Raw genomic sequence first — 26,130 nt, 5'->3', positions numbered from 1 at the left:
AGCCTTGGTCTCTGAGCTGCCTACATATCCTTGGCTATAAAGGAATCAGGCCACGTGTAGTTCAGAAGTGAGTGAGATGATAGAGTATGCCAAGGTGGAGAGCCGGTCGAGGTGCCGTCGAGGTTCCGGTTTGCGGTCCCGTTATTACATCAAAATCAGAACATGAAAAAGACTAGCTAAGCCTGTCAACTACGAGTTACAAGATTCCTATCTATAAGTCTTTTGAAGCTTGATCTTGAGTCTTGAATGGTTCTTCATGTAGACTTTGGATTTGAACCTTGACGCTTGCTAGTTGCAGGTGCTAGTTCGTTCTTCTTCAGCTTTTAAGACCAAAACGAGACATGCAGAGCTTGTGACCTCAGCCCTATCTTGAGTAGCTCACATTTTTCATTAACTTCTGCATTTGGATTTACTTCTTGTCTTTCTTTTTTTTCTTTTTATTCCGGATTGTGACTTACTTTTGTTGATCATCTTGGACTGCTGACTCGCATTCGTGACGTGAGCTTCTTTTGTTGCTGGCCTGAATTGCATTCTGAATTGAATTCCCTCTTTTTTTAGGTGGGCGCCTAATTGCTGAACTTGAACCGTCTTTTCTTGTTACTTGACACTGTTTTCCCTTGCACCTTGAACTATTTTCCCTTGAAACTTGAACTGTCTTCCTTCGAAATTGCTTTCCCTTGAAACTAGAGTTGTCTTCCTTCAAAACTGCTTTCCCTTGAAACATGAGTTATCTTCCCTTGTTCTCCAGGTGGGCACCTGATTACAACAAAACAGACAAAACACATGAAATTTTTTCTGCCCCAGTTTACATTAGGAAGATTTGTGAGTTGTTAGCAAAATTGTAAATCACTTGTACTATTGATGCAATGATGAGAGTAAACTAAAGAATAGACTAGGAAAACTATAAACTAAGCTTGACTAAAGTAAAATTGACTCTATTCTCCAGGCGGGGACCCCTGATTTCAGGAAAACTAAACATTGATAATCTTAAGAAAACTAAAAAATGACCCCCTTTTTTTCAAATTCAGACTTCCTTTTTTTTAAAATATCCTAGGAGAAAATTCGTCAGACTAGGTTCTCTATCTTAGGAGAAAGATTCATTAGACTAAGACGTTAATCCTAGGAAAAAATTCATCAGACTAGGTCCTTTTCTCTTCTTTTTTTATTTTTTTATTTTTTTTGGTATCTTAGGAGAAATATTCATTCGACTAAGACATTTATCCTAGGAGAAAGTCCATCAGACTAGGTTTTCTATCATAGGAGAAAGATTCATCAGACTAAGATTTTAATCCTAGGAGAAAATTCATCCGACTAGGTCCTTTTTCTCTTTTTTTTTTTTTGTTTTTTTTCCTTGGTATCTTAGGAGAAAGATTCATCAGACTAAGACGTTTACCCTAGGAGAAAATTCATCAGACTAGGTTTTCTATCTTAGGAGAAAAATTCATTAGACTAAGATCTTGATCCTAGGAGAAGATTCATTAGACTAGGTTTTCTATCTTAGGAGAAAAAATTCATCAGACTAAGACATCTATCCTAGGAGAAAGTTCATCAGACTAGGTCTTCTATCTTAAGAGAAAAATTCATCAGACTAAGATTTTGATCTTAGGAGAAGGTTCATCAGACTAAGATTTCTATCTTAGGAGAAAGATTCATCAGACTAAGATTTTAATCCTAGGAGAAAATTCGTCAGACTAGGTCCTTTTTCTTTTTTTCTTTTTGTTTTTTTTCCTTGGTATCTTAGGAGAAAGATTCATCAGACTAAGACGTTTACCCTAGGAGAAAATTCATCAGACTAGGTTTTTTATCTTAGGAGAAAAATTCATTAGACTAAGATCTTGATCCTAGGAGAAGATTCATCAGACTAGGTTTTCTATCTTAGGAGAAAAATTCACCAGACTAAGACATCTATCTTAGGAGAAAGTTCATCAGACTAGGTCTTCTATCTTAGGAGAAAAATTCATCATACTAAGATTTTGATCCTAGGAGAAGGTTCATCAGACTAAGATTTCTATCTTAGGAGAAAGCTCATCAGACTAGGATTTCAATTGGGAGAAAAATCCATCAGACTAGGACTTTTTATCCTAGGAGGAAAAATGTGAAGATAAATGGCAAGATTTTATGCACAATAGCAAGACAAATAAAGGCAAAGATTTGAGAAACTTCCCTTTGTCGGCTCCTCTCGTCTTTCCTTTTTCTTCTTTTTTTTTTTGTTTTTTTAACCTCTTTCCTTGCACTGCTTTGTTCCTATTTCACACAAAGAAACATTTGTCAGTTTTGAAAATGGTGGTCGGTTTGTGGCCTTGAGTCTTGAGCAGCTTGGCTTTTGCTCGATCAACTTGAGTCGGTTTCGAGAGACTTTTGCTTTGCATCAACCCTAATTATTTCACACACAGTACCATTTGTATTTGTGGCTCAATCAGCTTTATCCCAACCAGAGATCTTTTCTTAGGTGACCCTTTTCGATATCTTGAATGACTTCCTGCTTTGAGCAATTTGTCTGTCATAGAGAATCACAAGTTATCTTTGTTTGCGCCAAGCAGGCCGACAAGAGTCTTTTGGGGGAGCCTTTGTATGAATCCTCAAGGCATGTTGACTTTAACAACTGAGTTTGCTCGCCAAATTTACTTTGTACAACTGAAAAGCTGGTAGCAGATTTTAAAATCTTTTCTTGCTTGTTTTGAGAAGGACTGACTCAGAGTGGAAGCCACAAATGATGCAAAGAAACAAATATTAATAAGAAATGCCCCTGTCGGAAGGACAGAAGGAAGAATTTTTTTTCTTTTTTTTTTTCAATAACTAGCCTTAATGATCATGACATGCATTTTGGACTCAAGGGCCTGATCTATCAAACTAATCCGATCTTCCCTTTTACCATTCTTATGATCTTTGAAGTCGGGCCTATCCGTGCAAATTTTGCATCAGCTTCATGACTCACTTTCGACTAGTGGTGCCCCAAGAGGTTTTCACCAACAAGTCTCTCTCATTTATTTATCTCTGCTTACTTACAGTGCCTGTTAGGGTTTTCACTAGTAAGACTCTCTCATTTTTTTCTCTTTTTTTCTTTTGCCTTCTTGTGAGAAACTCGACGATGTTCTACGTCATGTGACAACTGTTGCTCATTGCATGTTTCTCTTGGCATTCTTGAAGGCATATCGGGAGGTCTTTATTTGGAAGGATTTTGGATAGGGTTGGAAAGAAAGGACGTCATGAAGGCTCAAAATAAACTCAAAATAAAGGGGGTTATGGACTTACAACTCTTGGAATCGACTCTTTCAAAAGTGAAATAAAATCTATGCCCCATTTTCAGCTATTGGGGATTTTTTTTTGAATTCTTATTTGGTTGGACCGAACCGTGAGGCTGCCTACGTATCCTTATTTTAAAGGAATCAGGTCTAACGTAGTTCAAACATCTGACCTAAACTATTTTTCATCTTTCTTTCTGGTTCTCTTTTTTCTTTTTTCTTTTTCTCTTTTTTTCTTTTCTTTTTTTTCTTTTTTTTTTCCTTTTTCCTTCTTTTTTTTAGTTTCCCCAGTTTCTATTTTTGAGGGCATGGACCTTCGATAGTTCGTTTCTTCTTCTTTTTTTCACTTGAACTTTCAAAGAGCTTCCCCAGTTTGTACTCTTGGGGCATGAACGTTTCTTTTTTTTTCATTTTTTTGACTCTTGACTCTAAACTTGATTCCAAAAGGAGGTGATCAAAGAAAATAACACAGACTCAAAAGGGGTAATAAAGAGTATAAAGTGTTTGGGTAGCAGAAAAAGGGCCTCCTAGCCTCGAGAACATCAAACATGGTATCTTTTCACGATCACAACATTGACGAACATGTCTGTCTTCTTGGTGTGCAATGGTCACAAGACATTTTTCATCCCTTAGTGAACTTTCCAACAAACTTCAATTGATTAAACATCCTCAAGCCCGATCTTCACAATGATTTGAAAGTGAATTTTACTCGACCTTAGTTCCAAAGTATTCCAACTCTTTATTCATCCTCAAAAGTATTTTTTTCTCAGTTGTCCAATTCAAGCTTAAATCAATTTTCTAAGATCTGGCCAAAAATTCCGCATGCATGTCATGTCATTAAAACTAGCGGGAAAAGAACTAAGAACAGAATGACACAAAAGGACAAACTCTATTTTATTGAGTAAAGGATGAAAGGGTTTTACAACTAAACAAGCAACCTAAAATACGAGTTACAACCCTAAAATAACCCGAATAATGAAAATAGCAACAGAATAGACAGACAAGACTCACACAAATAGAATGGAGGGATAGAAGGGTTTGACTCAATAAAGCAAATAAAATATGGATCACAACCCTGAAATAACCCAGATAATAGAAAAAACATCAAAACAAGCTACCAAGATTCCTTCCTAGAGCGGAGGGAATGACTTTTCAATTGCTAGGCTTGGCATTTAGCCACAAATTTGCTCATCAGAATCAGCAGAGCCTTCTCCAATTTCAACATCATTAACTTCAGTTAGCAAGTTCCCAAGAGGATTCTCATACTCTATGTTACCAGGCATCATCCCCACAAAGTGTGCATCATGATGTGCAGGTAAAGGATTTTGCGCGACATTTTGGGTGTCATTGTCTTGGATCACAATCAGGTTTTCTTGGATCATCCTTTCTATTTCTCTTTTCAAATCCCGACAACTTTCAACATTGTACCCCTGGGCATTGGAATGGTATTCACACCTTTTATAAGGGTCAAATCTTCTTGCACGTGGGTCCAATGATTTGGAGGAATAGGTGCAATCATGTCATAATGCTTTAACTTCTCAAATAAGCTTGCATAGGACTCTCCTATTGGTGTAAAATTATTTTTCAACCTTTGTTCCCCTTTATACCTCTGGCTTGGATGTGGGTTATAGGGCACCTGAAAATTTTGTGGAGGCTGTTGGTGATTTTGTGATGCTCGTGCTCGGCTTCTGGGTGCTTTGGTGGTCGGGCAACAAACTGAGGTGGAACAACAGAGTGTTGTGGGTTCTGAGGGGGATAGTAATGCACAAGGGAGTTATCGGAATACAGACGAGGTTGGTCATACCTTCGAGACGCTCTCCTAGGACCTCTTATCGACCCTGATGTCATCATGATTTCTTCAACCTTCTCATTCGTGTCACTAAAATTATCAGATTTAATCTGGACAGCCTAAGTTGTGGCTTTGAGAACTGCTTGACTTATAATTTTGCCTGTCTTAAAATCATTCTCAACCATTTCCCCCATTTTGATTGCTTCCGAGAAGGATTTACCCACTACGGACATCATATTTTGAAAATAATCTGGCTCTTGAGCTTGAAGAAAGATAGTGATTAGCTCGTGGTCCTCCATGGGTGGCTTAACTGTGGCTGCTTGTTCTCTCCATTTGATGGAATATTCCCTGAAACTTTCAGTTGGTTTCTTCTTCAGGTTTGAAAGGGAAATGCGGTCTGGGGCGATGTCGATGTTGTATTGGAACTGTTTGACAAAGGCATGTGCCATGTCATCCCAGACATACCAGCGAGACGTGTCTTGATCCATTAACCATTCGGAGGCTACTCTCGTAAGGTTTTCCCCAAAATAAGCCATCAACAATTCTTCATTTCTTCCCATACCTCTTAGTTGATTACAATACCTTTTCAGGTGGGCTATGGGATCTCCATGTCTACCATACTTTTCAAATTTGGGAGTCTTGAAACCAGGCGGCAAGTGGACATCGGGGAATATATATAGATCTTTGAAGGCAACACTCTTTTGACCTGCCAACCCTTGCATGTTTTTCATCCGTTGTTATAAGCTCTTCACTCTTTGGGTCATTTTTTCCTGTACCATCTTTCGGGCTGGCTTCTCAATGTTTGCAGGAAGATCAAACGAGTACGAGTGGTACTCAGGAGAGTGGTACTGCTCTTGTTGTGTAGCAAATTGTGACTCATGGCGAGACTGTCTTTGACTACTGGCCCATGCTTGACACGTTTCGGTTATTTGCTGTTTCAGCATTCTATTTTTCTCAAACACAGTAGACTCTTGTTGAACCCTCTGACCCTGAGTCTCTTGAGCACTTGTAACAGCTTCGATGTCAGTTATCTTACCACAAACCGACCACCTCAACTTTCTTCACAATTCAAAACAAAACATGTTAGAATGGACTCAGTCGATCCTTATTATTATCAATATATTTTCATTTTTGTTTTTCATTTTTTTCATTTTTCTTTTCAACGGTTGATCGAACCTGATGTGGGTTGCCTACGTATCATGTGGGAACATGAATCAGATCTTGCATAGTTCGGGAAGATCATGAATAAAGTAAATAAACTAACTCTATTTTTTGAAATTTTATTTTATTTTTTCGATAGAAAGACTTATAAAGAAGAAAAGGAATATTTTTGGATTTTGATTTTTTGCAAAGAAAGACTTCTAAAGAAGAAAGATTTTTGTTTGAATTTTTTTTTCGGAATTTCGAAAGAAAAACTTCTAAAGAAGAAAAAAAATATTTTTGGAATTTTATTTTGAATTTATGAAAGAAATGCTTCTAAAAAAAGAAAATATTTTTCAATTTTGAATTTACTTTTCAATTTTTTTAAAAAAAACAATTAGAGTCTAAAAGAAAGACTTTCTAAAGAAGCAAGTAATGGAAAATATTTTTGAATTTTTTGCAAATTGGGGTCTAAAAAAATACTTTTCTAGAGAGGAAGTAAAGGAAAATATTTTTGGATTTTTTGAAAATTATGGGCTGGAACCGATGAGGTTCGCCTACGTATCTCACATCCGGTGAGAATCAGATCCGCGTAGTTCGCCCGTTTTGATGCAACAGAAAAATATGACTTATTTTGAAATGGCTTTTCTTTTTTTTTCTTCAAAATTTCAACAGAATTTCAGGGTAATTCAAATACTTACCTCTCACTCTCTTTTCTTTTTTCTTCTTTCTCCTTTTTTTATTTTCTTTTTTTTTCTCTTTTTTTTTTCATTTTCTTTCCCTATTCTAGAAGACAGTCAACATGCAGGCCAAAACAGACAGATACACAAGTGGCACGTAAGATGCATCAGGATGGTCTTTTAATTTGGGTACACCTGTCCTAGACGGACCCAAGCCCTATGTTGAGTCCCCAAAGTCAAATGCACATGATACAACTAAACGTTCCTACTAGGGATCCGACATGAGGCTGGGTTATTCTAAGCTAAAAAACCTGGGTATATTGTTCTAGACTTGTGTACCCGAGCGGACAACTCGAGCTGAGGAGGGGGCTACGTACCGGGAACCAAAAGGCCATCCGGCTTAGTAACTTGTCCGAGCCTCTTTCTTATTTCAAGGTATGACACTAACAGAATAGGGAGTCACGACTTGCAAGCACATCACCGAAGATGAGAAGAGAAGGGTTTCGTAGCAGTTTATATACAGTTCAGATAATATCAAAGCGGTAAAAAGCGGCATTTAGCACATTAGGCTCAAACATGCAATAAAACTAGATAATAAACAAAGCCAAATATAACAATTATTCTAAGCTCAAATTATTGAACCCTGAACCAGAGATTCTGGGTACGATTCCCAGCAGAGTCGCCAAAGCTGTTACACCTCCTTTTTACCTACACCCCCGGAAGGGAGTACAAGAGAGTTTTTTCCAACTTAAAGTGACAATCGAAACAGGATTATTTATTTATTAAATTCAAAGTCGCCACTTGGGATAATTTAAGGTGTCCCAAGTCACCGGTTCAAATCCCGAATCTAGGAAAAGATTGACTCTGGTTACAGTCTGCGAACACAGAAATCTGGGTAAGGAATTCTGTTAACCCGGGAGAAGGTGTTAGGGATTCCCGGGTTCCGTGGTTCTAGCACGGTCGCTCAACAGTTATAATAGGCTTATTATCTGATTTTAGTACATGTTTTAAACTATGGTGCAATTTTAAACTTTTGAGCCACTTTTATTGAATTATTTTTAGGAGGATTTCAACGTTATTAAAAACATGTCTTGAACCACGTCACATAAATGCACCCGCGGCCCTCGACATATTTTATCTAACATTGTTGAGATTTGTATTTGGATCACATAAATGCACACCTGAGTTTAGGAAGGTAAATTATTAACTAGCGCGCCTAAAGCAAGCTACGCATTTGAATTATTTTCCTAATCTTTGAGATTGTTATAAGGCCAAACTTATGAACAAGATATTATTGGGGCCAAGGGCTAGCTAACATAATCTATTACTTGGCCTAGATTCTTTATAGTTCAAGACACACCTTATGACCCATTCTTATTCCTTGTCAAGAAAGAAACAACTTCAATTTTCATCTATCCAATTAAAAGCATTTATTCAAGAACCAAGACTACATACATCACAATCGAAATAAAAAAACTAATCAAAACAATTTAAACGAAAACTAAGACATGCTATTCAAACAATGAAGAATCACAAATCAACACGCGCACCAATCTATTTTAACACAACGAAATGAGAATTGAAATTGAGAAATGAACCTTTTATTGATGAACAAATCCGAAGATTGCAAATCAATCGGCTAAACAAAGCGACAACCCTTGAATTGCAACACCGAAATTAACAAACCGGAACCTCGAATCAAAAGCCACGAACGGAAAGCTTCTTTTCTTTATCTCACCAGAATATTTCTTTTTAAAACAATCTTTCCTCTTACTTTTGAAAAAAGTCTTTTCTTTACTCTTTTTCAACGTTATTTTCCTTCTCTTTCCTCTCAATTTCTTTGTTTTTCTTTTTTTAGTTTTGTTATCTCTTTTTCCAAAAATTCCTTCCCCTTTCTCTTTTCTTTTCGTTTTCAATTTCCCCAGTGAAGACGTTTGGCAACAGCAAGAAGAACAACATGAAGGTCAAGGCAAAATGTATTAAAACACCAATTATGGGTATGTCCATCGGTTGACTTGAAATAGCATGTGGAGTGGAATTTTTTAAAGTACCAAAGGCCACAACAGAGATTTCGTATAGTGATTGATTGAACGAAACAAGAAGAACGTTTAACAGAAATTGCAATTGCGTACTAAATCAAACAAATTGAGTAGAAGATGTACGGAGTTTTGAGGAAAGAGAAAAGGATTTCGATTGCATTTTGCTTCCGAAAGGGAGATGGCTGCTTTTGCTCTCTTTTTTCTTGTGTAGGGATTTTTCTTAGCTAGGTCTAGGAATTGAAAACTTGGGGTAGGATTTTTATAATTGGGTATTTTATATGAAGGTGAGAGAGATGATGTCCATTGGATTAGAAGAAAATAGATGGCTAGGATTAAATCTTGTACTTATGTGGGCTAATGGGTTGGGAAGAATGGACTAAGGGTAATTGGGTTGGACCATGTCTTTTTTTTTTGTGTTTCAATTTTGGGCTAAGAAGACTCCAAGAATTATTATTTAAAACCATAGCTAAATTCCCTTAATATAGGATAACTATACTACATGATGCAAAAGTAAATTCTAATTAATTAAACTAAATTATATTAAAACATGAAACTATTACATATTTTTTGTATTTTTCAAGATTATATAAATATAAAATTAAGGTACTATTTTTGTATTTTTTTTTACTTTATGAAAGGTACATAAAATAAAAATATTTTTTGTAATTTTCATTTTCTTGTAGTAAAATAAAGTAAAAGAGTAAAAATAAGTTGAAATAGTTATATTGGACATAAATTAAATATTTACGTGCTAAAATATGAAAAATCTTGGGGAGGGTCAAAAATCACATGTCTACACATGTAAACAAGGATGTACACAGTAAGTCCAAGCTTACGAAGAACAAAAAGAGATGCATCAGATTTGCACTTAATAAAACCAAGGGTAAGAATATAATTTTTCAGCTTAGTGTACCAAGCATGTGGAGCTCATTTCAAACCATAGATAGCTTTATTAAGTTTACATACATGAGTAGGATATTGTCTAGATTCAAAACCTGCAGGCTGCTTCATGTATACCTCTTTTTCAAGCTTTTCCTATAGAAAGGCGTTATTAACATCCAACTGGTGAATGAGCCAGAATAGCTGAGTTGCAATAGCAAGAACTAAACTAATAGTTGTACGTTTAACTACGGGGCTACAAGTTGAGTGATAGTCTAAACCGGGTCGCTATGTGAAGCCTTTTGCAACAAGTCATGTTTTGTACCTACCAATCGAATCATCAGGCTTATTCTTAAGCCTTAACAACCATCTGTAATCAACCACATTCCTTGAGGGATCGCTGGGTACTAAGTCCCAAGTCATGTTTCTAACTAAAGAGTCAAATTCAGTGTCACACCCAAACCTCGGAAAGTGCGACCGGCGCTCAACCGAGTGAACCCGGTCGGGTAAGCCTATAAGACACTTTTTACCCAACTCACCTGTGATCAGGAGAAGGTGTGTTTTCATTAACTAGATAATAGGAAGATTATATATATACATTACTAAGTCATTTTATAAACTACATCATTGTTAAGTTCCAAAATACATACACTTTACGATTTGGTGGAACAAGAGTCCAAAACACAACATAATTCGTCTGACCTTTCTAGCACCCATACACAACCTACATAATATCTACGGAGCTTCTAAAGATACAAAAGATAGTTATGATAATGCCGGAAACAAGGCCCTGGCTATATCTCAAACGTGGTAAAAATATGAAGAAAAGATACAATACATGACCCTGAGATGGAATGGGGCTCACCAACAATGCTGGGAAGATGATGATGTACCAATAACTACAATCAACACTGCCTGCTATGGAACCACCTGCATCCATTTAAGACGCAGCGCCCCTGGCAAAAGGGGCATTGGTACAGTTGAATGGTACTAGTATGTATAACTAAATACCATCTCATTAGAACAGACAATAATACAAGAAGGAAATAATCATAAGTCCAATAAGAGCTTCAAACAATAATAAAACATCAAATAAGGATCACATGAGTTCTCAAATCAATTTCCACATTATTAGGTTGGGAAGTCTTTAGTCCCGATATGCCACAATCCACAATACTATCGTGTTCTTAGCGACCGACGCTCAACTGAGTGAGCCTTATCGTGCAAGCCTATAAGACACTTTCTACCCAATTAACCTATGATTAAGAGAAGGAGTGTTTTCATTAATTAGACAATAGGAAGATAATTTATATACATTACTGAGTCATTTTATAAGCTACATCATTGTTAAGTTCCAAAATACACTTTACGATTTGGTGGAACAAGAGTCCAAAACACAACATAATCCGTCTGACCTTTTTAGCACCCATACACAACCCACATAATGTCTACGGAGCCTCTAAAGATACAAGAGATAGTTATGATAATGCCGGCAACAAGACCCCGACTTTACCTTAAACGTGGTAAAAATATGAACAAAAGATACAATACATGACCCCGGGATGGAATGAGGCTCACCAAGATTGCTGGGAAGATGATGATGTACCACTAAATGCGATCAACACTACCTTCTATGGAACCACCTGCATCCATTTAAGACGCAGCGCCCCCGGCAAAAGGGATGATAGTACCGTTGAATGGTACTAATATACATAACTAACCACTATCTCATTAGAATGAACAATAATACAAGAAAGAAATAATCATAAGTTCAATAAGAGCTTCAAACAATACTAAAACGTCAAATAAGAATCAAATCAGTTCTCAAATCAATTTCCATATTATTAGATTGGGAAATCTTTAGTGCCGATATACCACAATCCACAATACCGCCGTGTTCTTGCACGGAGTCCGATCTCGACCAGATCATCTAGGTCATCTCATTTGAGACATCAACCATATCCACAATTTCAATTATCATTTCCAGCACAGTTACTACCATGTGTGCGGCATGACGTCCGATCATGGCTCGATCGGCTAGGCCATCTCACTTGAGACATTTACATTTCAATCAATCATCTTACTTCATATTTATTTCCCGTCTTTTAATACATTGGCATGAGTGGCCTCATTTATTAAGTCATTCTTGGCACTTAGCCGCATTTTACAATTCAAGTTTCCCTTTTTAGACATTCGAATAACATTACCATCAGCAACAATAAGGCCTATCATGTAAGGCTTTTATACACATAAGGGATAAACTTGAAAAAATTCCAAGCATATAGAGGCTTTTCATCTATTTTGCATAAAAACCATTTATTCAATTTTTGACATGAAGTCTTAACCCTTCTTAACACACATTCCACATTTTTAAATACATCCTCAAACGACAAGATGACATGGTAAGCTTTTAGAATAAATTTTGAACACATATATTTCAACACAACACATTAGGAATAACCAATCCTAATATGGTCAAATTGGGGACTTACACCAGTTACACGAACACCTGGGGATTCGATTCTAAGAATAAAATGTTTTAGCCATACATACCTCAATTGAGTTTCCTTTACACTCTAAAATATTCCAGAATTCTTAGCACTTCGATCTATTTTAGGAATACAACAAGTTGAACAAAAATTAGTAAGATGGTCATGATTCTAGCTCATTGAGTACATTATCAAACACTAGGTGTGCATTAATGTTTTTAAGGCATTTTATGAAAGATTCTGTAACGGCCTGACCGATTATTTTGAGCTCTAGCGCGTCGTTCAGCAGTTTGAGGCCATGAGCAGCTTTATTTTAGGTATTATTACTTGTGCGCATGATCGGAATTGAATTCTAGGAAGTTCGGAGTTGATTTGAAAAGAGAATTCTCATTTCGGAAGCTTTAAGTTGAAAGAATTGACTAAGGTTGAATTTTTGAGTAAACGACCTCAGAATTGGGATTCGAAGGTTCCAGTAGGTTTGTATGATGATTTCTTCCTTGGGCCTATGTCCGGCCTGGGTTTTGGAAGACCCGGGAATGTTTCGGTGCCTATTGTGGAAGTTAGCATTTTGAAGAAATTTCATAAGTTTGGGTTGAAGCGAATTTCAGTGTTATCAATGTCTGTTTGGGATTCTGAGTCTGGAAATAGCTCTGTATGGTGATTCTGGTGTTGGGAGCGCGATCGGAAGTGAATTCGGAGGTCTGTGGGTCATTTTGTAGTCGTTTGGCTAAAGATAGAAATTTAAAGGTTTTTGAGGAGTTTGACCGGAAGTGGAATTTTTGATAGCGAGGTCGGAATCCAATTTCGAAAGTTGGAGTAGGTCCGTAATGTCGAATGTGACTTGTGTGCAAAATATGAAGTCAATCGGACGTGATTTGATAGGTTTAAACATCGAAAGTAGAAGTTTGAGATTCTAAAGTTCATAAAGCTTGGATTGGAGGTCAATTCATGATTTTAGCGTTGTTTATATGATTTGAGGCCTCGAGCAAGTCCGTAATGTGTTTTGGGACTGGTTGGTATGATTGGTTGGGGTCCCGGGGGACTCGGGTTGATTTCGGGTGGTTAACGGATCGAATTGGAACTTGAAGGATGAGCTGAAAGGGTATGGTTGCTGGTGTAACCGCTTCTGTGGAGGGTTCACTACAGAAGCGGCCCCGCAAAAGTGAGGAAGGGAACCGTAGAAGCAGTTAGAAGTGAAGGAGTCAGAGGCCACAACTGCGAAGGAATTCCCGCACCTGCGTGATCGCAGATGCGGTCGCTGCGGTGCAAAAGCGGGCTGGGGCAGCTGTAGGAGGACCGTAGAAGCGGTATTGGAACTTCACCTGCGGAACCACAGAAGCAGTCAAGTGACCGCAGGTGCGGAAAGGGCTGGAGGCAGTGAGTGTTTTAAAAATCGGGATTTGGCCATTTCTTTCATTTTCCTCTTCGGGTTGGAAAATTTTGGAGCTTTTGGAATAGGGATTTTCTTCATCTATGTCAAGGTAAGTTGTTCCCACTCATTAGACGTTAAATACATGGTTTTGTTTCGTATTTGACCCCGAAAAATTGGTAGAAACTTGGGGTTTGAGGAAAAACCTAGAAAATGGATATTTTGGATTTTGACCACGATTTTGGGTATGAAATTGAGAGTAAATTATATATTTGAGCTCGTGAGGCTATGGGTAAACATTATCTTTGAAATTATTTTAAATCCGGGCATGTGGGCCTGGGGAAAAGTTTGTCAACCTTTTTGATCGGGGTTAGGAATTGCTATAAATTAGATTGTAATGAGTAATTGAACATGTATTAATGTATTTGAATAATTATTGGCTAGTTTTGGAGCATTGTGCATTGATTCGAGTCTTCGGAAGGGCTTAGAATGCCGGTCATGGATCTTCGGAGCAAGGTGAGTCTCCTTTCTAACCTTGTAAGAGGGAATTGTCCCCATAGGTGAAATAATTGGTTATGTGCTCCTATTTGCGGGGGCTATGTATGCACGAGGTGATGAGAGTCTGTGCGTAGCTACTATTATGTTTAAGTCCAGGTAGCCTAGGACCCAAAAACATGCTATACCTGGAATGTTTGTAATCTTATTGACATTTGAATTGCTTAAATCCTATCGAATTGGTAAATGAATTTATAAAAGGATTAAACTTCATTTTTCCTAAATCATCAAAAGAGAATTGGCTTTTATTGGAATAAACATTCCCCGATAAACTCTTAATTAGCTGTTTGACTGTGTGTATCTATGTGTGCCTGCGTCGCATGTATGATTCGAGAGCGGGGTATTTGTTTATTTATGTTGACCGCGTCGCATGTATGATTCGCGAGCGGGGTAAGAGATGCATCTATTTTTCGGGCCGTTCGACCCTCAGCAGTGCACATTTTACATTTCTGTTGGATCGGGCCATACGACCTCGGCATGATTTGCGCATGCTTGTATTGCTTGCCTTGATACTTATTGAAGATGTTATTGCCTCTTCCCGGCTTGAGAATATGTGTATAAATGGTGAAAAAGGAAATTTGGAAATTTCACATAAAAGAAATAATTGTTTCCATGTTTCACCCTATTGAATTACAAATCCTGTTTATATAAATCCTCGATTCCTTATATTACAGACATATCATTATTGGACCACTAGTAAGTGCCGAACTCGACCTCTCGTCTCTACTTATTCGAGATTAGACGGGATACTCATTGGGTACACATTATTTTCATACTCATACTATACTTCTGTGCATTTTTGTTGCACATGCATATGCATATCTAGTGACCTAGTGAGCGTAGCAGCATGGTTGATATGAAGAATTAGGTGAGCTTCATTTTCTGAGATGACCCGCGACCAGCAGAGTCTCTTCCAGATTATTGTATTTACTTTCTGTCCAATTTGTATTCCGGACAGTTGTTGTATTGTATTGCTTCCTAAAATTAGCTCATGCACTTGTGACACCGGGTTCAGGGATGGTTACAGGGTATGTTGTATTAACTGCTTAACATTCATATTCGGTTTGAAACGATTATCTTTTACTGGTAAAATTGAAGTAAAATCATAGTTTTCAAGATTATTAAAACGAGAATTTAATTAAGTTTTTTGGTTGGCTTGCCTGACTGCAGTGTCCGGCGCCATCACGACCCTTTGAGGATTTTGGGTTGTGGCAGATTCTACCATTCCTTAACCCATTCTTAGTTCACAACCTCCCCACATACTTTAAGAATACATGCATGCAAAATATCCATCCCTACCGCCAATATTTGTTTTTCTAATTATCCCCCTTTTTTAACTAAATTTTCAAAATTAAGAGTTGGGGTATAGATTCTTACCTTCAATACGAGGACATTCTTGATAATCTTCAAGGAGTTAGCAAGAATTGATGGATATTAGTGTGAAGTTTACTCTTTCTCTCTCTCTAAGAACTCTCTCCATCACTCTATAAATATCAGGAAATAGCTCAAAATGGTGTATGATATGTGTTTTTAACGGAATAGGGCCGAGTTTAATAATTTGAAAATAGGAGCCCCGACACAGATCTGCGACCACATATGCGACTACGTTCCGCAAAATGACCGCGAATATGGCTTAGGGAACTAGGCTGGCCTGCTTCACTTTGTGCCCGTTATGTAGACCTCAAACCTATTCTGCGGTCGCATAATGCACCGCAGAATATCCCTCCACAAAAGTCTAAGGATGATTATGCGACTAAAGTGCAGCCCACGAAATGGATATGCGGTCGCATAATTGGCCGCGAAACTGACCACAAAATTGGTCAAAAAGACTGCTTCACTCTGCGACCATTCTACGACCTGCAGAGTGATTATGTGATCGCATAATGGGCTGTAGAAATTCCTACTTCTGCAAAAATATTTCCTTCAACTCCGTAGTGCACTGTTCAATCCAAAAAGTCTGAACCGTGGCGAGCAAGCTTTCCACAAAGAATTTCTACTATTATTAACTTCTACGCCTACTTCGGCATAACAGAATCTGGGTTTTTAGGAAAATTTTTACGGGGCCTTACATTCAGACTGTATAGCAGTCCGCCAGTAAGGGTAAGATTGTGCTTGTTCGAAGGTCTTTGGTATAGGTTCAGGCTTGGGTGTGGATTGAACTGATAGGTGCAATTGCTTGGGTTTTAGACTGTTAGTCTAAGACGTTATGACCATTGGGTGACGAGGTGGAGGTTGGGTAGATGTTGTCGTACAGAGTGGGGGATTTTTGGTATTTGGTATAGGCTGCTGGGAGAGTATGTTTTGGTGTTGGTAGGTTTTGGTGATAGGTTGTGTGGTTCTTGGAGGAGCTACCGAGGTGGGCTGGTTCAAAATTGGAGATGGGTTTTGGTTATCTTGGTTAGATCAGATAGATTCAGGATATGAAGATTGGTTATGATTATTTTGCCCAGAGAAATTAGAGGAAGAAGGATCATTACTTGAACTTGAAGAGGCACACATAGGATGAGGAGAAACAAGTGACGACTGTATGTGCCTGGAAATTGGAGGTGGCAATTCACAATTTGCACTTAGAGGAGATATATCAGTATTTTCCTTTTTAAAGCTAATATTTTTTATCTAATGTATCCCATGCTAGGAGTTTACTAGTATTCCTATATTTTTGAAAGATTTATAAAGGGATAATTATTTTCAAACTATCACATATCTGGAAAGATAGATTTTAGAAGTGACTGGATCAAAAAACTAATGTGAATAATATTTATTCGAAAAACCTAAATAAACACAGGGCATTGACTTGGGTTCTAGTTTATTTTTGACATATGGTCTGATCCATGGATAACATAAACAACCAAAAGTTTTAATAGACTCATAATTTGGTGCTTCTTGAAATAAAATTTCATACGGGCACTGATTATTTAAAACCGATATAGTGAGTCTATTTATAAGATAAACAGCTTGGTGGCGGGCAAATTCCAAAATTTAGAGGGTAACGAGGCTTGGTGTAAAAGTGTTTTTGCAGTTTCAATAACATGTCAGTGACGACGTTCTACCAATGCAACTCGTTAAGGAGTGTATGGTGGGGAAACCAAGTGCTCAATATCCTTTGATTTTAAATAGGAAGTTAAGCTTCAAAATTTACCTCCTCCGTCAGTACAAAAAGAAGAAATCGTCTTTCTAAGAGTGGATGTAGCGTTGATGTAGCGTTTTAAAGACTTCCAAAACTTCCTATTTAGATTTTAATATGTATAGCCACATACATTTTGAAAAGGGATCCACAAATATAACATAGTATCTTTTTTGATCGATGGATAATTGGTGCAGGCCCCATAAGTCACTGTAAATTATTTGTAAGGGTCGTTGACTCTTTAGGGAGTTAACTGAGAAAGGAAACCTCTGGCTTTTATTAGAATTGCAAGACTTACAATCAGAACTAACTCTCAAAGAACTAATATGAATTGAAAATTTATGCCAAATATTATTTAAAGTGCGACGATTTGGATTACCCAAACGTTAGTGCCGCAGTTGAATTGGAACAACCACGTTGCACTGGGGATGCCTATCTGGTGGCCACGTGTATAGTCGCCATTAACCCACTCACGAACTACCACCGCCCATGTATTCAAATCCATCACAAGATAAGAAAAATTAATAATTCCATGGATGTGTTATTATCATGACAAAATGGAGAGACAGATATGAGATTATTGTTTATGGCAGGAGAACATAGAGTATTAATGTAATGACTTGGCCGGTCGTTTTGAGAATTAGTGTCCCGCTCGGTGGCTCAAGGTGTCGATCAACTTCGTATTATGTGTTATGACTTGCGTGTATGGTCGAGTTAAGTTTTCAGATTCGGGGTCAATTTGGAAGAAGGATTATTGTTTTAGAAGTTTAAGTGGTAAGAGTTGACCGAAGTTTTGATTTTTATGTAGACGACTCCGAAATGGTATTTTGATGATTCCAATAGCTTCTTATGGTGATTTTAGGCTTAGGTGTGCATCCAGTTTTTGATTTGGAGGTCCGTAGGATAATTTGAAGCATTTCGGTGAAAATCAGAAAGTTAAAAGTTTTTTTTTTGGAAAGTCGAGAGGTTGGACTGAGAATTGACTTTGGTGATATTGGGTCAGACTTTGATTTTGAGAGTTGAATTAGATCCATTATTTTATTTGGGACTTGCATGCAAAATTTGGCGTCATCCCGGGTTGATTTGATATGTTTCGGCACAAGTTTTGGAAGTTGGAAGATTTGAAAGTTCATAAGTTCGTTTCGAGATGCAATTTGTAATTTTGACATTCTTTGATGTGATTTGAGGCTAAGTTTGTATCGTGTTTTAGGATGTGTTGGTATATTTGCTTGAGGTCCCGGGGGGCCCTGGTGCGTTTCGAATGGGCCACGAGCCATTTTCTTATGTGTAGGAATGCTAAAGTTTTGGTGTCAGATGTCCACCGCAAAGGCACAAACACAATCGCGTAGGCATTTTGGTGAGTGGCCCATTTTTCTTCTTTGTGTTCGTAGTATATGGTTCACGATCGCGAACGTGTACATTCTCCTTCATCGCGTTTGCGTTTAGAAATCCGCGTTCGCGTAGCTTAGCTTTAGCAGCTGGTGTATTTTCTCTTTTGCAGTCGCATATTCTGGTTTGCGATCGCGTAGTACATTCTTGGGGAATCAGTTGTTCCCCTTTTCAAGATCGTATGCATTTGTTCGTGATCGCGTAGCACAATTTATGCGCAGTGGTCATTTCCTTTTTCACGATCAAAATTGCATTTCTGCAATCGCGATGTGTAAAATCGCTAGGCAGCATAATATATTTCCAAAATCATGGGTTTTGTTCATTTTTCATAATTTGAGCTAGAGACCTCGGATTTGAGCGATTTTTGTGGGGTTCTTCACGTGGTTGTTTGGGGTAAGTGATCTTTACCCGATTTTAATTTTATTTCATGATTTCAACTTTGTTTTCATCATTAAATTAGAGAATTCAGTTGGAAATTTGGGAAAATTTGTAAAATCTTTCAAAAGCGTAATATGATGATTCGAAGGACGAATTGATATCGTAAATTATATCGGGTTCCGAGGTGCGGGCCCGAGGGTTGACTTTTTAGTTCTTGTTAAAGATTGATGCTTTATTATTCGGAATTATTTTCTATGAGTTTTATTTCTGATTTGAAGTTACTTTTGCAAGATTTGAGCCATCCGAAGGTTGTTTCACTCGAGAAGGTCATTTTAAAGTAACGGTCTAGCTTCCTCAAGGTAAGTATCTTACCTAACTTTGTATCGGGGAACTACCCCTTAGGATTTGAGTCAATTTTTCTAGTTGTGTCATGTGAAGGCCGTGTACGTGAGGTGACGAGTACGTGCTCAGGTTTATTTGTGGAAATTCGACCGTTAGGGCTCTTAGGTTGTTACGTTTATTAGATATGAAGTTGTTGTCATGTTAAATCCCCTGCTTACTAAATTCACCCTTACGTGTCTTATTTGGAATTAATTGCTTCATGTTTTACCCTTATTGCCGATTAAGCTCTTACATGCCTTAACTGAAGTTGTTGCTTCTTTTATTGTCATGCTATCCTTTCCGTAATTATTTATCTTTGACTGAAGTTATTATTATCTTTTTCGTAATTTTCTATCATTAGTTGAAGTTTTTATTATCTTTTCCATAATATGTTATTCTTAATTGAATTTGTTATATCTCTTCCATAATTTCTCAACCCTAAATGAAGTTTTGTTATCCCTTATCATTGTTGACTCGTCTTTATTTAGAACTTTTGATTTATGCTATCCCTCTTATTGTTAATTTGTAATTTTGTGGAATCATTACTACACATTATCTCTTCCTTGTTGAGCTATTATTGTTGAGATCATTATTCCCTGTTGTGTCTTTCTTTATGAGCTCATTCTTCTATTTCCTTGTGTTTTGATGTTCTTGAGTTGATTTACTTGACGTATTCTTGTATTATTGTCATTGTTGCTATTGTACTCAATCTTGTTGAGAAGAGGGCTGTGCGTAGTTCTGATATTGAAACTGTTGAGGAAATATTGTGGCATGTGGGAACATATTGTGAAAGTCATTTATTTGAGTACTTATGTTTTGTCATATGTGTTATTGTTGAGAAAATTGTAATATTGTTTGCACGAGGTTTTTACTGTGCTGTTGTTATTATGTTTGCACGGGGTTTTTGTCGTGCTGTTTGTTATTGTGTTGCACAAGGCTTCTGCCGTGCTATTGTTATTGTGTTGCACAAGGTTTCTGATGTGTTATTGATTATTGATACACATGCGGTGATATAAGGTCTAGGTGTTGAGACCTATGTAGTGAGACAAGGTGAGCTTGATACTCGTGGCTAGTAGGGGAACTACTAGAAGCCATATGGTGTGATAAGGTGGGCTAAAACGCGGGATGCTATTTCGGGAAAAATGATTTTCAAAACTAAATGTAAAGACTTCCGCGGTGATATAAGGAAAGATTATGATTCATTTTACGATTTGATAATATGAGGCGGTACCTCGGTAGAAATTTCTCCATTCTTTGTACTTGTCTTTGATTGTTGTTTCCCTAGCATACTATTAATTGTCTTTCTCCATGTTGCACTATTTGCTTAGTTCTGTGTAGTTAAACTTGTTGTACTATTCATTGTTTCCATTTCATGGTTGTCTTTATTACACTGTACACTTTGTGGTGATCGCTTCTTATGTGCCATTCATTGTCTCTACCCTTACTTGTTCACTTGAATTTTGGTAAAACACTTGCACAAGCATACACGTAGATAAATCACCCATATCGATTTTAGAAGATGAATCTTGACGTCATTGACTATTATACGTACTTTTTTCTACTTGCTTTCTGTGTGAGGAATGTTCTATTGGAACGTGAGTCATCCGTGTGGCTATGAGTTGTAATGTGGGCACAAGATGCCGAGTGATTAGGGTTCATGAATTGGGACTAGTGAGCTGTGATTATGAGGTTCTTGTTAACTATTGTCGTTGCTAGTATATCATTGTAAGTATTTTTTTGTACTACTTATCCTGCTTAGCTTTATATTAACATTGTTTCTATGTTAGTTCACCTTCACACTTGCTCAGATTATTTAGTCCACTAGATGTCATGACAGTCCCTCGTGACTACTCCATCGAGGTTAGTCTTGATACTTACTAGGTACTGTTGTGGTGTAATCATACTACGCTTCTACACATTTTTGTGCAGATCCAGTGCCTCGGATATTGTTGATTATTAGCTAGATGGTCGAGCATTGCTGTGGAGACTCAAGGTAAACCTGTCGTCGCGTTCGCAGGCCTCAGAGTCACCTTCTAATACTGTTCTTTTATTGTTTAATCCTTTTCCGAACAGTTGTATTTAGGGATTTTTCTAGTAAACTCAGTAGAGCTTATGACTTGTACTACTGGTTTTGGGATGTTATTTCATGTTGTAAATGTTGGGTTCATTTACAAATATCTGGTTTCTGCTTAATAAATTTGTTGGTTAATTTTTGTCAATTTATTTAGTAAGTGTTAGGCTTACCTAGTCGTACAGACTAGATGCTGTCACTGCATCCTACGAAGAAAAACTGGGGCCATGACAAGTTGGTATCGAAGCTCTAGGTTCATAGGTGCTATGAGTCATAAGTGAGTTTAGTAGAGTCTTGCGGATCGGTACAAAGATGTTTGTACTTATCTTCGAAAGGCTACAAAACTATTAGGGTAGTTTCACTTCCTTCATTCCTATCATTCGAGTTTATTGATCTTGGAGTTTGAACCTTTTTATTCTATTCTCTCAGAAATGGTGAGGACACGAGCTGCAATTATCGATGACAATGCCCCCAGAGCTAGTGTTGCTAGGGGTTGGGGTAGAGGAAGAGTCAGAGGTCGATGAGGAGCGCGTGCTACAACTAGAGCACTTGTCAGAGCAGCAGTTGAGGAGCCTCCAGTAGCTCCGGGTGGAGGGACAGGTACCTGAGGCTCCTATTGTAACCCTAGGACTTCAAGAGACTTTAGAACAAGTTCTTGGGCATGTTTAGTACATTGACTCAGGCGAGGTTGATTTTGGTTGCACCAGCTACTTCATAGATTAGAGGAGGTGCTCACATTCCCGTCGCCCAAACTCCGGAGCAGCGTGTCCATGTTGGTCAAGTTCTAGGTGTCATACCAACACAGCCTGTTATCCCAGTTTAGTCTGTGATTAGGGCAACATCATATGAGGGAGAATAGCTTAGGCTTGCGAGGTTCAAGAAGTACTATCCTGCTACTTTCAGTGGTTTGGCTTCAAAGGATGTACATGGGTTCCTAGGGGAGTACTAGCGTATTCTCTGCACTATGGGTATTGTGGAGACAATTGCTATTGTGTTTACTATGTTCTAGCTTAAAGGAGCAGCATACCGGTGGTGGCGAGCGTATGAGTTGGGTACTCCGGCCAATGAAGCTTCACTTTCATGAACTTAGTTTTTCAGAGGTGTTCTTGATAGAATTTGTTCCCCAGACCCTTCAGGAAGCGTGGCATGCGGAGTTTGAAAAGTTGCACCAGGGCACTATGTCGGTGTTAGAGTATACGGTTAGATTCAGTGATTTGTCCAGACATGTACCTACTTTGGTTTCTATAGTCAGAGAGCGAGTCCACATATTCATTGAGGGGTATAGTCATGATATCCGGTTCAGTATGACTTGGGAGTTGGATTCAGATGTTTTATTTCAATTGGTAGTGGAGATCGTCCATCGATTAGAGGGAAAACGAGGTTAGGAGAGAGATGGCAGGAAGGCTAAGAGGCCTCACAGACTGGAGAGATCTACTTGTCCCTGTTTTGGAGGCAGGGTACGACATGGTAGAGGTTTTATGGGTCAGCCAATTTAGTTTGCACTTCAGATTTTGCACGGTGTTACAAGTACCCATGAGTCTCAAGGTAGTTGTACCGAACAACTTCAATAGCCACGTCAGCGGAGAGGTTGCTTTGAGTGTGGAGATACCAGTCACATGGTGAGAGATTGTTCCATACTCCAAACAAATGTGCTACAACGGGGTATTCAGGCTCTGAGTTCTGGTCCAGTTGATGATATCCCTACACCGCCATCTTGGGGCGCAGGTCAGGCGAGTAGAGGGCGCCCTAGAGGGGAGGCCCGACCGGTTGATATGTTTTCTACGGTAGGTATAAGGCCGCTGCACTAGAAGATGTCGTGTAGGTATGGTTTCAACTTGTTATAGAGAAGTATCATTCGTATCTTGTTTTGGTTATACTTATCGGGGTTGTCACACCTCCTTTTTACCACCCCCGAAAGGGTATAAGAGAGTTTTTTCCAACTTAAAGTGACAATGTAAACGGGATCATTTTATTAAAAATTCAGAGTCGCCACTTGAGATAATTTATAGTGTCTCAAGTCACTGGTTCAAATCCCGAATCGAGGAAAAGATTGACTCTATATTACAGTCCGCGAACACGGAAATCCGGGTAAGGAATTCTGTTAACCCGGGAGAAGGTGTTAGGCATTCCCGAGTTTCGTGGTTCTAGCACGGTCGCAACTGTTATTATTGGCACATTATCGGATTTTAATACATGTTTTAGCCTATGATGCAATTTTAACTTATTAGCCGCTTTTAATAAATTTTAAGGAAGATTGCAATGTCATTTAAAATACATCTTGAACCACATCACATAAATGCACCCGCGGTCCTCGACATATTTTATCTAATATTGTTGAGATTTGGATTTGGGTCACATAAATGCGCACCAGAGTTTAGGAAGGTAATTTTAAGTATCGCGCCTAAAGCAATTACGCATTTTCAAGTTTGCGAGGGCCATGGAAAATTCACTAATGGAACACCTCGATTTCTAAGGGTTCAAGCATTAATTAAGCGAGGGCCATGCATCTTTGAGGTTTTATTTGGCACGGCGCACCTCAATACAATTTAAAGGAAATTCGAAACTAAACTTTGAGGGCCATAAATTGTACATTTGGCTTAATACGGAATACCCCAAACTAAACTAATCCACACTAGGTAGTTTCAGAGTATTGATTTTAATTTAGTCCTGCCAAATATAACTCCCACACACATGAATTCAAAAAGTAAATACCTGACTAACTTTATATTACTTATTTATTCCTGAACATTCCCATTTTTCATAATGTTTCCCAAATAAGACCACAATTCCATGGAATCAAAATGACAGATGTATGCCTACTCCAATTAAAAGAAGTCAACTAGCACGCTGGAAAGTTCAAAAATAGGTTACTGTTAATAGTATATAAAGATAACATCACACACAAAGAGTTCTTCTAATGAAAAATTAACCCGAGCATGATGATGAGAAAGATCACTGATCAACAAGGTTTACTTAAGTCAAATTGTCCGCTAACCAGCAAATCTGTTGGGGTGAGGAACATACAGGAGTGCAAGGATAAACAGCTCAAAGCTGTTCAGCAAATAGCTGAAGAAAAACTTAACTTGCACAACTAACAGTCATAGCTAAATTAGATATTAAACTATCCAGCAACCAAACCAATGAGAGCCAAGAGTGCAAAATTTGCACTAAAAGACTGTGCGAATCTGCTGCTTAAACAGTGCAAAACAGGGCAGATTTTCAGCAGGGATAACAGTCTGGACAAATGTCCAAAATACTGCACATTATCGGCTCAAATTACTGCTTAAATCGACTTCTTCAGTAGCTCGAAAGAGCAGAATTCTTATAGCAGAAACAAGGCAGACAAATTTTCGAACAAGAGCAAGAAAATAGAGCAAATCTGAATATATACAATCAGCAAAATAATTTATCTTCAACACCACTTTAGACCATGATCCAATAAGAATGAATCGTCGAGCAGCATACCAAATTCACAAATTCTTGTAGGCAACAGAGAATCCTACTGCTCGTACTATTTAACATGAAGAAACCAAGACAAACTAACATGGGTCTAACTCAATACAACACGAACCAATGCAGCTTTGCGCAGAGTATTAAAATCAAACATAACATGATACTACATGGATCACTAAGATTCAACCCAGACACTATTACTATCCTAAGAACGCAAGAAGAATTACCAAGACTTAGTTTTAGGATTTAAGTAACATATTTCAAGTACAACCTCAAGAAAACAGCCAAAATGCTCAAAGTAACTGCTTCATGAGTACAACAGATGCATACTTTTTACAACATGAAGACCAGAGTGCATTTCTACATGAAACAAGGAAGCAACTTGATGCAAACGTCAAGCAAATACTAGCGAAGGTGAACAGATCAAGGAATTAATGAGCTAGAGACGAGTCGATCCAAACCGGAAACTAAGGTGTAATCTGAAAGCTTCATTTTCCAGCTATTCACATTTTAAACATTTCGAACAACAAACACACATCAAATGACCAGAATATAAGTATTAGTCTAGAGATGAATTTCCCATGGCTTCATTGTACTTTAATCACACCAAATAAAATGACTAAGAATCCAGAAATAAACCTGTTAATGCTTCTCCTTTAATATGTAAAGAAAATTTCTGCGACAGATTCACCAAGATGAAAATTCGACGATAATACAACAACAACGAAATCATCATAGGAACTCAAACAAAATCAACTCTGGAATTCGAAAGCCAAACTTAAATCCAACTTAAACTTTAATCAAGCTTCCTTTTGAGAACCAGAAATCAAGAGAAAGAATAAATGCTGAAAAAATCTATTCTAGTCATTTTTTTTGTTGATTTTCTCTTGACATGAGGTAAACTCGAATGAAAACCGAACTCAGACCATTTTTGCTTTTTGGTGTCTTATCTGAAGAAGGCCGAAAAAAAACTTGAAGAAATCTCACAAAAAGGAACTCAAGAACTATAGAAAATGTTTTTTACCCGAAATTTTTTTCCTCCTCTTTTACAAAGAAAACTCACCTTATATATAAACCTCAAAAAAGATCTCGAAGCTTCTCCCAAGATCCCATCCGAAATCCCTTTTCAACCCTTTCTATGAATGATTTTTG

General features: G+C 37.8%; 1 long non-coding RNA gene across 1 annotated transcript; it reads right to left on the bottom strand.

Moving 5' to 3' along the window:
- Window positions 1–478: 478 nt before the first annotated feature.
- LOC142163621 (uncharacterized) lies at window positions 479–9,238 on the bottom strand. The gene is made up of 2 exons (XR_012694567.1): window positions 8,450–9,238; window positions 479–756 (listed from the first exon to the last, which is right to left on the bottom strand). It is a non-coding gene; the product is annotated as an uncharacterized LOC142163621 (long non-coding RNA).
- Window positions 9,239–26,130: the final 16,892 nt, after the last annotated feature.

This window comes from Nicotiana tabacum, chromosome 8, assembly GCF_000715075.1.
Source record: "Nicotiana tabacum cultivar K326 chromosome 8, ASM71507v2, whole genome shotgun sequence".
NCBI classification, from domain to species: Eukaryota; Viridiplantae; Streptophyta; class Magnoliopsida; order Solanales; family Solanaceae; genus Nicotiana; species Nicotiana tabacum.
Note: the sequence above shows the minus strand (reverse complement) of the source record. Positions and strands in the feature narration are given on the sequence as shown.